Source organism: Triticum dicoccoides, chromosome 5B (genome assembly GCF_002162155.2).
Source record: "Triticum dicoccoides isolate Atlit2015 ecotype Zavitan chromosome 5B, WEW_v2.0, whole genome shotgun sequence".
NCBI lineage: Eukaryota > Viridiplantae > Streptophyta > Magnoliopsida > Poales > Poaceae > Triticum > Triticum dicoccoides.
In genome coordinates this window covers 641,901,781-641,918,705 of record NC_041389.1, presented here as the reverse complement: position 1 = coordinate 641,918,705, position 16,925 = coordinate 641,901,781, and the positions used below count along the sequence as shown (strand labels likewise).

The 16,925-nt window shown below is 40.7% G+C and overlaps 1 pseudogene; it reads right to left on the bottom strand.

Moving 5' to 3' along the window:
- LOC119312278 overlaps positions 1-16,925 on the bottom strand; it is a 73,948-nt pseudogene that overhangs the window by 48,338 nt on the left and 8,685 nt on the right.

Genomic DNA, 16,925 nt, shown 5'->3' with positions numbered 1-16,925 from the left:
CGTGTTGTGAGCATGTGCATCTTGTGGAGGAGAATGCCAAGTTGAAGGAGCAACTTGAGAAAGGCCTTGTGTCATGCATACAAGGAGAGAAGAACCTCAATGACCTTTTGAGCAATCAAAAGGAAGTTGTGGCCAAGGAGGGGATTGGGTTTGCACCCAAGTCCAAGAAGAAGAAGAAGAATGACAAGAACACACAACCTCCTCCTCTCAAGCAAACCTTGTGAAGGAGGGAGAGGGTACTCCTAAGGAGAAGAATAACAACACGAAGGGTGGCGGTGTCAAGAAGGGCAATGCCACTCCTTCCAATAAAGCCGGCGATTTTAACCCTTCTTGTGTGTTATGCCGTGCTAGTGATGGGCATGTTTATGCCAAATTTGTTGGTTCTTCTTATGAGTACATTGAATGGTCTATTTGGGTTCCTAAGACCCTTGTTGCTAACGTCAAAGGACCCAATACAAAATGGGTACCTAAAACCAAGCATTGATCTCTTGTAGGTGTTTGCTTCTGGTGGGGGATCATGGTTGCTTGATAGTGGAGCCACAAATCATATGACTGGAAGCAAGGACTTGGTGGTGGACGTCCATAAAGTTTCATCTATGCCCACCAATGTCGAATGGGGTGATGCTTCATCTTCTAAGGTATTGGGTCTTGGCAAAGTTGTCATTTATCATGATCTCACGATCGAGAAAGTCATGCTTGTTTAGTCCCTTGCATACAACTTACTTTCCGTTCGTCAACTTGCACTCATGGGCTTTGCCACTTTCTTTGATATTGATACCGTGGCCCTCTTGTGGAGAAAGACTCTTTAAAGTAGCCTTTGTTGGGCATGTCGAGAACAGTCTTTATGAGTTTAACTTTTCAGAGCAAACCACTAAGACTGCGACATGCCTAATGGCTAAAGTTGATGAGGGATGGCTTTGTCATCGCCGTTTAGTCCATGTCAATATGAGATCTTTGCAAAGTCTTCTCAAGGGAGACCATGTCCGTGGACTAAGAGATGTTAGTTTTGCAAAAGATCGTGCTTGCACTGCTTGTATCAAAGGAAAGCTACATGAGAAGGCTCACCCTCCCACGACTATCATCTACTCGAAGAGGCCCTTGGAGCTCCTTCACTTGGATCTCTTTGGGCCTCCATCCTTTGATAGTCTTAGGGGTATAAAGTATTGCTTGGTGATTGTGGATGATTACTCAAGATACACTTGGGTATATTTCTTCAAGGGGAAGAGTGAGACCCAACAAACCGTCATCGACTTTGTAATGAAGCTCAATGTCAACACAATGCAAAGATCTTGACAATAAGAAGTGACAACTGCACCTAGTTCAAGAACTACACCTTGGATGAGTTTCTTAGTGATGAGGGGATCAAGCATCAATATTCCACACCTTACACCCCTCAACAAAATGGTGTAGCGGAGAGGAAGAACTGGACGTTGATGGGCGTGGCAAGGGCCATGATGGCGGAGTTAAAGTCTCCCAACAACTTTTGGGCTGAAGCCATCAACACCGCTTGTCATTCATCCAATCGGCTCTATCTCCGCAAAGGCTTGAACAAGACTCCATATGAGATACTCACCGGTAACAAGCCCAACCTCAAGTACTTGTGGGTGTTTGGTTGTAAGTGTTTCATTCTCAAGAAAGGTGTTCATTTGTCTAAATTTGAGGCTAGAGCTCATGAGGACATATTTGTTGGTTATGCTACAAACTCTCATGCTTACCATGTCCTCAACAAGTCCACGGGACTCATTGAGGAGACGTGTAACATGGAGTTTGATGAGAATAACGGCTCCCAAGTGGAGCAAAGTGGTACTTGTGATGTAGGTGATGAAATTCCTCCCCAAGCCATAAGAAGAATGGGTGTTGGTCATATCTTACCCATTGAGGAACCCCTTGTAGCCGAGGGAGAAGGACAATGTTCCACTCAAGTGGAACCATCACCAACCCAAGACCCACACGCTTTCAAAGAACAAAGTGCAGGCCCTCAACCAAGTGAACAAGATCAAGGAAAATATCCATCTCAAGATGGTGGTGAACCACCAAGTGATGCCCAAGGTCAAGTTCTTCCCCCCGAGCAAGTTCAAGATCAAGAGCAAGCTCAAGATCAAGAACAAGCTCATGATGACGCTCAAGATGATCAAGTTACCGCTCCTCAACTCTGTCTTGAGGATGAATTGGAGCGTCGTGCCGCCAAGATTGCATCCAAGCTCACTACCAAAGATCATCTCATGAAGAATGTCCTTGGAAGCTTAAGAAAGGGGGTAAGCACTCATAGACAATTAGCAAACTATTGTGAACATCATGCATTTGTTTCTTGTGTTGAACCCCAAAAGGTCTTTGAGGCGCTTGAGGATCTGGATTGGCTCAATGCCATGCATGAAGAACTCAACAACTTCGAGCACAACAAGGTGTGGATATTGGTGCCAAGGCCAAAGGGGAACCATAATGTCATTGGAACCAAGTGGATATTGAAGAACAAGCAAGATGCTCATGGGATTATCATTCGCAACAAGGCTCATTTGGTAGCACAAGGCTACTCCCAAGTCGAGGGTATCGACTACAATTAAACCTTTGCTCCTGTTGCTCGCCTTGAATCTATTCGTTTGTTGATTACTTATGCTTCTCATCATAACTTCAGTGAAGAGTGCTTTTCTTAATGGTACTATTAATGAGTTGGTGTATGTCAAACAACCCCCGGGGTTTGAGGATCCCAAGTTCCCCAATCATGTGTACCAACTCGATAAGGCACTCTATGGCCTTAAACAAGCCCCACGTGCATGGTACGAGCACCTTACCGAGTTGTTGCAAGATTGTGGGTTTGAAATTGGGAAAATCGACCCCGCTCTTTTTACTAAGAAGGTCAAAGGGGAGTTGTTTGTATTCCAACTATATGTTGATGATATTATCTTTGGTTCTCCTAACAAAGCTTTCAATGAGGAGTTTGTCGCTCTCATGACCTTGAAGTTCAAGATGTCCATGATGGGAGAGTTGAAGTTCTTTCTCGGGTTCGAAATCAAACAAAGAAGAGAAGGAACCTTCATCAACCAAGCCAAATACACTCAAGACATGCTCAAGAGATTCAAGCTAAGTGATGTCAAGCCGGCTTCCCCTCCAATGCCCACCAAATGCCAACTTGACATTAATCCCAATGGTAAAGCGGTGGATCAAAAGGTATATCGTTCCATGATTGGCTCCTTGCTTTACCTTTGTGCATCTAGAACAGATATCATGTTGAGTGTGGGAATTTGTGCAAGGTTTCAAGCCACACCTAAGGAAAGCCACTATGTGGCGGTCAAGAGAATCTTTTGATATTTGTCTCATACCCCAAACGTTGGCTTATGGTACCCAAGAGGAGCTAACTTCAACCTTATGGGCTATTCAGACTTGAATTGGGCGGGAGACAAAGTGGATAGGAACTCAACTTTTGGAGGGTGCCAATTTCTTGTTTGCTCTTTGGTGAGTTGGTCTTCTAAGAAGCAAAGTTGTGTGTCTCTCTCGTCCATCGAAGCAGAGTATGTGGCCATCGGTAGTTGTTGTGCTCAACTTATATGGATGAGGCAAACTTTAAAGGATTACGATGTCATTTGTGACAAAGTGCCTCTTTGTTGTGACAATGAAAGTACCATCAAGATTTCTCTCAACCCCGTGCAACACTTCAATACGAAGCATATTGAGATTCAATATCACTTCATCCAGGATCACATTAGGCGAGGGGAGATCAAGCTCAAATATGTCAACACTCATGATAAACTTGCAGATATTTTCATGAAGCCCTTGGATGAAGCAAGATTCCGTGAGTTAATGCATGAGATAAATATCATTCATTTGAGCAATGTGGCTTGAACCTTTGCACACCCCACCATACTCATCTTGATGTCTTGTTTAGGTGTAGGCATGGACATAGGGGGAGTGTTGTTCTCTCAATGAACTCTCCCTCCCCCCATTATGCATAAATTGATCAACTCTTTCACATTAGCCATTTTGTATGGTACTTGTGCTTCAAAGACGAGTTTTGGTCATGGGCCCAAGGATAATTCTTCGTGGTGCCATATCAACTGACTCAAACATAGGTGGCTTCGGCCACCGCGCTCTCTCTTTGAGAGGTTTTGGTTCGTGTTTGGTCCTCGTTGTCTTTTGCCTTCTTTTGAGCCGTGTTTGTGTTTGAGTTGCCTCGTGTGTGCTCGTTTGCGTGTCCGGTTTCTTGAAGTTTGCTTTGCAACGCTGTGTTTTCTGTTTTTGTCAAAACATGCACTTTCTTCGGTTTGCAGTACTACCGTGGCAAACCACGGTACTATCGATGGAGATGGGTGGCTCCTGTGCTTGCACAACTGCACCCACGGCACGGTACTACCACTTCCATCACGCCAGTAATTTTTTTACTGCCGCTGGAAGAGCGGTACTACCGCCCTGTGTGTGGTACTTCTGCCCGCCTGGTACTACCGCGATGACCTGCAGTACTACCGCACCATCGCAAGTGTGTGGGGGTTAAGAGCGGGGAGGGGGAGTTCCAACTCCCCCATACCCATTCATCTCTTCCCCTCACTGCGTCTCTCTCTCTCCTACTCAAGAACGGCGCCGGAGGACCTCGTCGGATCTCCGTCTTCGGCCACTCTCCTCGCATTCCAACCGGTGGGATCGATCCCCACCTTACCCTCTTGCCAAGGACCTTTTCCCTCTCTCTTTGCCCCGTTGTTGTGCTTCTAGGTTTTGGGAGATGCATGTGTAGTTCTTGTGATTTTTGGCCAAATCTTTGCAAGAGGAGACTATAGGAGAGTGCTAGTGCAGTAGATATGCCATTTGCTAAGCTGCCACAATGTAGTTTTGATCAATGGTAGTACCGATCTAATTTTACGGATGTTCCTAGATCTATTCTTGTGAAATCTGTTCCGTGGATTGACATGGACTATCTGAAGAAGAACCGGGGATACTTTGGTGAGCCTCTGGATTTGGTGGAGCAATTTGGTATTGAGGACATTATCACCTTCCATCTTGACTTTGACCCGGAGCTAGTGGTCGATACGTCTCCAACGTATCTATAATTTTTTATTGTTCCATGCTATTATATTACCCGTTTTGGATGTTTATGGGCTTTACTTTACACTTTTATATCATTTTTGGGACTAACCTACTAACCGGAGGCCCAGCCCGAATTGTTGTTTTTTTTTTTTTGCCTATTTCAGTGTTTCGAAGAAAAGGAATATCAAACGGAGTCCAAACGGAATGAAACCTTCGGGAGCGATCTTTTTGGAACAAACGTGATCCAGGGGACTTGGAGTGGACGTCAAGCAACAGAGGAGGCAGCGACGAGGGTGCCCGGCGCGCCCCCTACAGGTGGGCGCGCCCCCCACCCTCGTGGGCCCCTCGAGCGTCCACCGACCTACTTCTTCCTCCTATATATACCCATGTACCCTGAAACCATCAAGGAGCACCACGAAAAACTATTTCCACCGCCGTAACCTTCTGTATCCGCGAGATCCCATCTTGGAGCCTTCGCCGGCGCTCCGCCGGAGGGGGAATCGACCATGGAGGGCCTCTACATCATCCCCAAGGCCCTTCCGATGAGTTGTGAGTAGTTTACCATAGACCTTCGGGTCCATAGTTATTAGCTAGATGGCTTCTTCTCTCTCTTTGAATCTCAATACAAAGTTCTCCTTGATCTTCTTGGAGATCTATTTGATGTAACTCTTTTTGTGGTGTGTTTGTCGAGATCCGATGAATTGTGGGTTTATGATCAAGTTTATCTATGAGAAATATTTGAATCTCCTCTGAATTCTTTTATGTGTGATTAAGTTATCTTTGCAAGTCTCTTCGAATTATCAGTTTGGTTTGGCCTACTAGATTGATCTTTCTTGCAATGGGAGAATTGCTTAGCTTTGGGTTCAATCTTGCGGTGTCCTTTCCCAGTGACAGCAGGGGCAGCAAGGCACGTACTGTATTGTTGCCATCGAGGATAAAAGGATGGGGTTTATATCATATTGCATGAGTTTATCCCTCTACATCATGTCATCTTTCTTAACGCGTTACTCTGTTCTTTATGAACTTAATACTCTAGATGCATGCTGGATAGCGGTCGATGTGTGGAGTAATAGTAGTAGATGCAGGCAGGAGTCGGTCTACTTGCCACGGACGTGATGCCTATATACATGATCATGCCTAGATAATCTCATAATTGTTTGCTTTTCTATCAATTGCTCGACAGTAATTCGTTCACCCACCATAATACTTATGCTATCTTGAGAGAAGCCACTAGTGAAACCTATGGCCTCCGGGTCTATCTCTTATCATATAAGCTTTCAATCTAATTTTATTTGCATATTTTACTTTTCCAATCTATATCATAAAAATACCAAAAATATTTATCTTATCATATTATCTCTATAAGATCTCACTTTCCCAAGTGGCCGTGAGATTGACAACCCCTTTATTGCATTGGTTGCGAGTTCTTGTTTGTTTGTGTAGGTGTGTGGGACTTTTGAGGAGCCTCCTACTGGACTGATACCTTGGTTCTCAAAAATTAAGGGAAATACTTACGCTACTTTGCTGCATCACCCTTTCCTCTTCAAGGAAAACCAACGCAAGCTCAAGACGTAGCAAGAAGGATTTCTGGCGCCGTTGTCGGGGAGGTCTTCGCTCAAGTCAAGACATACCAAGTACCCATCACAAAATCATTTGCCTCGCATTACATTATTTGCCATTTGCCTCTCGTTTTCCTTTCCCCCACTTCACCCTTGCCGTTTTATTCGCCCTTCTTCTGTTCGTCTTTTCGTTTGCTTTGATATCTTACTTGGCTCGTTTGCTCGTTTGGTTGGAATAGTTGTTTATTTATTGCTAAACAGAGAGCCTAAGATCTATGGATCCTCATCCGCTTGCTAATCTTTTTAAGAGATCCAATTATGATGAACCAATTTCTAGTGATTTGAGTGCACTAAATTATCTTTATGAGGTTTTGCTTGAAATTCGTGAATCTGAAAATTGTGATGAAGAAATTTATGAAGAGATTCACAATAGCTCCTTGAATAAAAAGCATGATTGCAATGATTTTATTTTAAATTCTCTGGATGTCAATTGTGCTAATAATATCCAAAACCCTAAGCTTGGGGATGCTAGTTTTGCTATGTCCACTACTTGTTGCAATGATCATGATTGGGGTGATTCTTCTTATAATCTTGAAATTTTATTTAAGCCCCATGATGAATATGAGATTGATAATAATGTTTGCAATAATACTGAAAGTGGGTTTGAAAGAGTGTCAACTTTAGATCCCACATATTTGGATAATGTTCAATCTTATGAAGTTTTTGATAAAAGTGGGTTTGGAGAGGTCATGACTTTAGTTAATGATAATCCCGCTATTTTGGAAGAGTGTCAACTTTGCATGCATGTGGATCATGTTGAAAATATTTTATGTGATAGCCATTTTGTTGAATTTGCTTATGGTCCCACATGTAATTATTATGAGAGAGGAAAATATGGTTTTAGAAATTTTCATGTTACTAAATTACCTCTTGTTATGTTGAGATTGCTATTGTTTCTCTATTCTTCCTTGCATATGGTAGTTTTTGCTTGCCTTGATAATTTGTTTGCTTATAAAATGCCTATGCATAGGAAGTATGTTAGACTTAAGTGTGTTTGTCACATGTTTTACGATGCTCTCTTTGTGCTTCAATTTTTGTCTTTCATGTGAGCATCATTGAAATCTCAAGGCCTAGCTAAAAAGGCTTTAAAGAAAAGCGATTGTTGGGAGACAACCCAATATTTTTCCTTGCTGTTATTTAATAAATAATTCGTCTACCTTCTGTTTAGATGTGTTTTCATGTTTTAATTAGTGTTTGTGCCAAGTAGAACCTATAGGATAACCTACGGTGATAGTTAATTTGATTCTGCTGAAAAAACAGAAACTTTGCACGAACGAAAATAATTTTAGTAATTCACAAGAACGTGATTTTGCATTGATTCTTTTTTGCTGTAGATCAATAGCCAAATTTCCCAAGACTTCCTATTTTGTTAGGATTTTTAAAGTTCCATAAGTATTCGAGAGTTACAGATTGCTACAGACTGTTCTATTTTTGACAGATTCTGTTTTTCGTGTGTTGTTTGCTTATTTTGATGCATCTATGGCTAGTATTAAGTGGTATGAACCATAGAGAAGTTGTAATACAGTAGGTTTAACACAAATATAAATAAACAATGAGTTCATTACAGTACCTTATGTGGTGGTTTTTCTTTCTTGCACTAACAGAGCTTATGAGATTCCTAGTTGAGTTTTGTGTTGTGAAGTTTTCAAGTTTTGGGTAAAGATTTAATGGATTATGGAATAAGGAGTGGCAAGAGCCTAAGCTTGGGGATGCCCATGGCACCCCAAGATATTCAAGGATAACCAAAAGCCTAAGCTTGGGGATGCCCCGGAAGGCATCCCCTCTTTCGTCTTCTTCTATCGGTAACTTTACTTGGAGCTATATTTTTATTCGCCACATGATATGTGTTTTGCTTGGAGCGTCTTGTATGATATTAGCCTTTGCTTTTTAGTTTAACACAATCATCCTTGCTGTACACACATTTTGGGAAGAAACCCACTTGATTGGAATTTATTACAATACTCTATGTGCTTCACTTATATCTTTTGAGCTAAATAGTTTTTGCTCTGGCGCTTCACTTATATCTTTTAGAGCAAGACGGTGGCTTTATTTTGTAGAAATTGTTAATATCTCATGCTTCACTTATATTATTTTGAGAGTCTCTTAGAACAGCATGGTATTTGCTATGTTTATAAAATTGGTCCTAGAATGATTGGCATCCAAGTTGGGTATAATAAAAACTATCATAGGAAGTGAAGTGGATGCTATGATCAATTTGATACTTGATAATTGTTTTGAGATATGGAGGTAGTGATATTAGAGTCATGCTAGTTGGGTGATTATGAATTTAAAGAATGCTTGTGTTGAAGTTGGCAAGTCTCGTAGCATGCACATATGGTAAAAGTTGTGTAACAAATTTGAAACATGAGGTGTTCTTAATTGTCATCCTTATGAGTGGCGGTCGGGGACGAGCGATGGTCTTCTCCTACCAATCTGTCCCCCTAGGAGCATGCGCGTAGTGCTTGGTTTTTGACGACTTGTAGATTTTTGCAATAAGTATATGAGTTCTTTATGACTAATGTTGAGTCCATGGATTATACACACTCTCACCCTTCCATCATTGCTAGCCTCTTCGGTATCGTGCATTGCCCTTTCTCACCTTGAGAGTTGGTGAAAACTTCGCCGGTGCATCCAAACCCCGTGATACAATACGCTCTATCACACATAAACCTCCTTATATCTTCCTCAAAACAGCCACCATACCTACCTATTATGGCATTTCCATAGCCATTCCGAGATATATTGCCATGCAACTTTCCACCGTTCCATTCATCATCATGACCCGCATCATCATTGTCATATTGCCTTGCATGATCAGGTAGTTGACATCGTATTTGTGGCAAAGCCACCATGCATAATTTTTCATACATGTCACTCTTGATTCATTGCCCATCCCGGTACACCGCCGGAGGCATTCATATAGAGTCATATCGTGTTCTAGTTTTGAGTTGTAATTCATGAGTTGTAAATAAATAGAAGTGTGATGATCATCATTATTAGAGCATTGTCCCCAAATAAAAAAAGAAAGGCCAAAAATAAAGGCCCAAAAAAATAAAAAAAATAAAAAGGGGGCAATGTTACTATCCTTTTCCACACTTGTGCTTCAAAGTAGCACCATGTTCTTCATATAGAAAGTCTTTCATGTTGTCACTTTCATATACTAGTGGGAATTTTTCATTATAGAACTTGGCTTGTATATTCCTACGATGGGCTTCCTCAAATGCCCTAGGTCTTCGTGAGCAAGCAAGTTGGATGCACACCCACTTAGTTTCTTTTGTTGAGCTTTCATACATTTATAGCTCTAGTGCATCCGGTTGCATGGCAATCCCTACTCCTCATGTTAACATCAATTGATGGGCATCTCCATAGCCCGTTGATTATCCTCGTCAATATGAGACTTTCTCCTCTATTTTTTTGTCTTCTCCACACAACCTCCATCATCATATTCTATTCCACCCATAGTGTTATATCCATGGCTCACGCTCATGTATTGCGTGAAAGTTGAAAAAAGTTTGAGATTATTTAAGTACGAAACAATTGCTTGGCTTGTCATCAGGGGTGTGCAAGATGGGAGCATTTTTGTGTGACGAAAATGAAGCATAGCCTAACTATATGATTTTGTAGGGATGAACTTTCTTTAGCCATGTTATTTTGAGAAGACATGATTGCTTTGATTAGTATGCTTGAAGTATTACTATTTCTTATGTCAATATGAACTTTTATTTTGAATCATTTGGATCTGAACATTCATGCCACAATAAAGAAAATTACATTGAGAATTATGCTAGGTAGCATTCCACATCAAAAATTCTGTTTTTATTATTTACCTACTCGAGGACGAGCGGGAATTAAGCTTGGGGGTGCTTGATACGTCTCCAACGTATCTATAAATTTTGATTGTTCCATGCTATTATATTACCCATTTTGGATGTTTATGGGCTTTACTTTACACTTTTATATCATTTTTGGGACTAACCTACTAACCGGAGGCCCAGCCTGAATTGTTGTTTTTTTGCCTATTTCAGTGTTTCGAAGAAAAGGAATATCAAACGGAGTCCAAACAGAATGAAACCTTCGGGAGCGATCTTTTTGGAACAAACGTGATCCAGGGGAATTGGAGTGGACGTCAAGCAACAGAGGAGGCGGCCACCTGCCAATTAAGCACAAGAGTCTGGAATTATTTGCAAATTCAATGGCTTGCTGGCTTGTCTCCTTCTGAGTGTCTCATTGCTGCCAGGAAGAGTTTTGGTCAGCATTTTTTCAAGGAGGTTGTTTATCTTGCTGCTTGGAATGTCTGGTTATTGAGGAATGGAAGAATCTTCATAAATGAGAGACATACCTTCGCAGCATGGAGGAGAAATTTCATCCATGATATAACTTTGCTCTCCCACAGATTTAAGCCTAGTTTAAAACCATTGCTGCTGCATTGGATTAATTCTCTGCCCTAACTGGTTGTTTGTATTATATTGCCCACTTTGTAAATTTGTACATAGGGCCATAGGTAAGTAGCCTAATTCTTTAGGTGAGTAGCTTTTCTCTTTACTTACGAGAACCTTTTGTACCTTGTTTGTTTGCTTGAGTTTTAATAAAGTACTATGGGGCTGTTGCCTCATAGTTTCCAGTCAAAAAATAGAGGAGGCGGCCACGAGGGTGCCCAGCGTGCCCCCTACAGGTGGGCGCGCCCCCCACCCTCATGGGCCCCTCGAGCATCCACCGACCTACTTCTTCCTCCTATATATACCCATGTACCCTGAAACCATCGAGGAGCACCATGAAAAACTATTTCCACCGTGGTAACCTTCTGTATCCGCGAGATCCCATCTTGGAGCCTTCGTCGGTGCTCCACCGGAGGGGGAATCAACCATGGAGGGCCTCTACATCATCCCCAAGGCCCTTCCGATGAGTTGTGGGTAGTTTACCACAGACCTTCGGGTCCATAGTTATTAGCTAGATGGCTTCTTCTCTCTCTTTGAATCTCAATACAAAGTTTTCCTTGATCTTCTTGGAGATCTATTTGATGTAACTCTTTTTGTGGTGTGTTTGTCGAGATCCGATGAATTGTGGGTTTATGATCAAGTTTATCTATGAGAAAGTTTGAATCTCCTCTGAATTCTTTTATGTGTGATTAAGTTATCTTTGCAAGTCTCTTCGAATTATCAGTTTGGTTTGGCCTACTAGATTGATCTTTCTTGCAATGGGAGAAGTGCTTAGCTTTGGGTTCAATCTTGCGGTGTCCTTTCCCAGTGACAGCAGGGGCAGCAAGGCACGTATTGTATTGTTGCCATCGAGGATACAAAGATGGGGTTTATATCATATTGCATGAATTTATCCTTCTACATCATGTCATCTTTCTTAACGCGTTACTCTGTTCTTTATGAACTTAATACTCTAGATGCATGCTGGATAGCGGTCGATGTGTGGATTAATAGTAGTAGATGCAGGCAGGAGTCGGTCTACTTGTCACGGACGTGATGCCTATATACATGATCATGCCTAGATAATCTCATAATTATTCGCTTTTCTATCAATTGCTCGACAGTAATTTGTTCACCCACCGTAATAATTATGCTATCTTGAGAGAAGCCACTAGTGAAACCTATGCCCCCCGGGTCTATCTCTTATCATATAAGCTTTCAATCTACTTTTATTTGTGTCTTTTACTTTTCCAATCTATATCATAAAAATACCAAAAATATTTATCTTATCATATTATCTCCATCAGATCTCACTTTCGCAAGTGGCCGTGAAGGGATTGACAACCCCTTTATTGCGTTGGTTGCGAGTTCTTGTTTGTTTGTGTAGGTGCGTGGGACTTTTAAGGAGCCTCCTACTGGATTGATACCTTGGTTCTCAAAAACTGAGGGGAAATACTTATGCTACTTTGTTGCATCACCCTTTCCTCTGCAAGGAAAACCAACGCAAGCTCAAGACGTAGCAGTGGCTTGATACGTCTACAATGTATCTATAATTTTTTATTGTTCCATGCTGTTATATTATCATTCTTGGATGTTTTACAATCATTTTATATTTATTTTATATCATTTTTTGGTACTAACCTATTGATATAGTGCTCAGTGCCAGTTGTTGTTTTCTGCATGTTTTTTACATCGCAGGAAATCAATATCAAACGGAGTCAAAACGCAGCGAAACTTCTTGAGGATTTTTTTGGGCCAAAAGACATCCAGTGGGACAAGGAAGCACCTGGGGGTGCCTCGTGGGGGGAAGCGCCCACCAGGGTGCGCCTGGGGGCCCAGGCATGCCCAGATGGGTTGTGCCCACCTCGGGTGCCCCCTTAACCGCCTCTTCACTTTATAAATACCCCAATATTCCAGAAACCCTAGGAGAGTCGGTGAAAATCAATTCCAGCCGCCACAAAGTCCAGAACCACCAGATCCAATCTAGACACCATCACGGAGGGGTTCACCACTTCCATTGGCGCCTATCCGATGATGCGTGAGTAGCTCTTTGTAGACCTACAGGTCCGTAGTTAGTACCTAGATGGCTTCCTCTCTCTCTCTTGATTATCAATACAATGGTCCCTTGGAGATCCATATGATGTAAGACTTTTTGCGGGGTGTTTGTTGGGATCCGATGAACTTTGAGTTTATGACCAGATCTATGCTTTTATCCATCAAAGTTATTTGAGTCTTCTTTGATCTCTTATATGCATGATTGATTATAGCCTCATATTTCTTCTCTGGTATTTGGGTTTTGTTTGGCCAACTTGATCTATTTTTCTTGCAATGGGAAGAGGTGCTTTGTGATGGGTTCGATCTTACGGTGCTTGATCCCAGTGACAGAAGGGGAAACGACACATATGTATCGTTGCTATTAAGGATAACAAGATGGGGTCTATTTCTACATAAATAGATCTTGTCTACATCATGTCATCGTTCTTATTGCATTACTCCGTTTCTCCATGAACTTAATACACTAGATGCATGCTGGATAGCGGGCGATGTGTGGAGTAATAGTAGTAGATGCAGGCAGGAGTCGGTCTACTAATCTTGGACGTGATGCCTATGTAATGATCATTGCCTGGATATCATCATGATTATTCGAAGTTCTATCAATTTCCCAACAGTAATTGTTTTCCCACCATTTGTTATTTTTCTCGAGAGAAGCCACTAGTGAAACCTACGGCACCCGGCTCTCTTTTCATCATATTTGCCTTTGCGATCTATTTTCCTTTGAATTTATTTTCAGATCTATTAAACCAAAAATACCAAAATATCTTGCTGCAATTTATTTGTTCCGCGATCTATTTATCCTATATACCACTTTTATCTCATGTTATTTGCCTATCTTCAGGTGTCGTACCCGAAAGGGATTGACAACCCCTTTAACACGTCGGGTTGCGAGTATTTGTTATTTGTGTGCAGGTGATGTTTATGTGGTGTGAGGAGGTTCTCCTACTGGTTTAATAACCTTGGTCTCATCACTGAGGGAAATACCTACCGTCACTATACTGCATCATCCCTTCCTCTTTGGGGAAATACCGACGTAATTCTAGCAGACATCAAAAGGAATTTCTGGCGCCGTTGCCGGGGAGGATCTTCAACATAAACCAGGTTCCTAATCACAAATATCATATCCTCGTAATTTACATTATTTGTTAGCCGCCTCTTGTTTTCCTCTCTCCCACTTCACAAAAATTTGCCATTTTATTCGCCCTCGTTTTCGTCCACCGTTTTCTTGTCAGATATGTTTTTTTGTGTGCAATCTTGTTTATCACTTTTTGTCCTTATGGATTTCTCTTCTTCTATTGCGTGCACCCCCGAGAACGAGGTTCTAAACTTTAAGCAAAGGGGAAGAGAGAATTTAAAAGATGCTTGGTATAGGATTTGCAATGCTCATAATAGATCTATTCGTAAGCAATCGGCCGTTGTTCTTCTTCATTGTTTTTATGTGGGCATTATCACTTGGTATAGGTTCGTCCTTGTTAGATTACCGGTGGGAATTTCTTGATGTGTCCTTCTGTTGATGCTTTTAATGCTTTGGCAAATTTAGTAGGTTCACCACCACTCATGATCAATGAAACAATATTGACCCTCGAGCATGTTATGGAAAGACTAGATGCTACTGAAAAGAAAATGCTTACCGTAGAACATATTGAAAACTTGGATGAAAAAATGCAAAGTTATGCTACTAAAGTTGGGTAAAAAGCGGGAGACATTTTTAAGTTGCTAAAAGAAAAAGGAACTATAATTCATGAAAGAATCGAAGAAAGCCCGTCTAGGATTGATAAACTTGAAGAAATTTTTTCTAATCTAGGTACGGCTTTTGCTTCCGCTAAAACTCCCATGAAAATTAGCAAGACTACTCAAGTCACTACAAACAAAGGTGCAATTTCTAGCAATGATAAATGGGATCTTAAGATGATTTGTATCCATCCCAATTTTATTGAAGTATAAGAGACCCTTTTTACAATAATAAGCTTTTCTATCTCATGCCTAGAAGTATTGTCGCTGAGAATTTATATGCAAAATCCTTAAAAAATCCTAAGTGCTCGATCAAAGAATTGGACAAAGATGACAAAACTTAGATCCTACGCGTTTTGTCTAGCTAGGGGCGTAAAATGATAGCGCTTGTTTGGGAGGCAATCCAATGAATAAAATTTATTTTTTCTTTTTTGCTTCATGTTCTTGTGTATTAGCACATTTATGCTACTGTTATGATTGTGTGTTTTGTGTTTTAATTAGTGTTTGTGCCAAACAAGGCGTTTGGGATGATTTGGGTGAAAGTTGATTTGATCTTGCTGAAAAACAGAAACTTTGCGCACGAGATTATTTATCTTTTTTAACAGAAGAGTGCTTTTGAGTTGATTCTTTTTGCAGAAGATTAATAGACAAATTTCTCACATCACCAATTTATTTAATTTTTTTGGAGTTACATAAGTATTCGAAATATTCAGATTGCTACAGACTTTTACGTTTTTGACAGATTCTGTTTCCTTTGAGTTGTGTGCTTGTTTTGATGATTCTATGGTTTTCTTTGATGAGTTTTTGCCATAGAAAAATTGGAATACAGTAGATATAATGCAAAAACAAAATAAGAATAGGTTTGCAATAGTACTTGTAGTATTGGTTTGCTTTCTTATACTAACGAATCTCACGAAGGTTTTGTTGAGTTTTGTGTGATTGAAGTTTTCAAGTTTTGGGTGATCTTACAATGGATGAAGGAATAAAGATTAGCAAAAGGCTAAGCTTGGGGATGTCCGAGGTACCCCAAGATAATATTCAAGAAGTAGCAAGCAACTAAGCTTGGGGATGCCCCGAGTGGCATCCCCACTTTCTTCTAACAACCATCGGTATTTTACTTGAAGCTATATTTTTATTTGTCACATATTATATGAGTTTTGCTTGGAGCGTCTTGTATGGTATGAGTCTTTGCTTGTTTTGCTTTGTGTTCTAAGTCTTGAATCCTTGCTGAACACACCCTTTTGAGAGATCAAAAAATTATGCTATGCTTGCTCCTATGCTTCACTTAAATTTTTAGAGCCATGGATTTGCTCTAGTGCTTCACTTATATCTTTTTGAGAAAGGTGTGCTTTGTTATTTTTGAATAAATGATCTCATGCTTCACTTAGATTTATTTGAGAGTTAGTAAATTTTTAAGAAATTTGCTCTTGCTTCACTTAGATTATTTTGAGAGAAAAAAAATTATGCTCATGTTCTTCACTTATATTTGTTTGAGCTTATCAAAAGCAACATATGAAAATAGTCCCAAAGTGATAGATATCCAAGGAGTATATGATAAAAACTTTCATGACGATCATTGGACAAAATAAACTTGATTCTTAGTAATGGTTTTGAGATATGACGATATGATATGAGAGTCATGTTGATGAGTAACTGTGCTTTAGTAAGAAAATTGATGTTAAGGTTTGTGATACCCTATGCAAGCACGAAAGTCAATAGTTATGCAATGAAATTTATATCCTACTTATGGTGCATTATTCGGTGTTACTTATGCTTAATGCTTGGGTACGAGATTTTTCGCTTCTTGGTTGGTCCCTTCTCATCTTTTTGCTAGCCTTCATTTTGCACTAAGTATGATCACTACTTGTGCATCAAAAACCCTTTAAACCAGTTTTGCCTCATGAGTCCACTATACCTACCTATATGCGGTATTTCCATGCCGTTCTAAGAAAATTTGCATGTGTCATCTCTAATTTTCAAAATAAATTTCTCTTTTGTGTGCTCTAGTGCCCGCGAGGCGGTGAAGGGTGACCAATATTTTCCATGCTAGATGTGTTATTCTCACGACGAGTGTTTATTCACTTGTCATTGCACG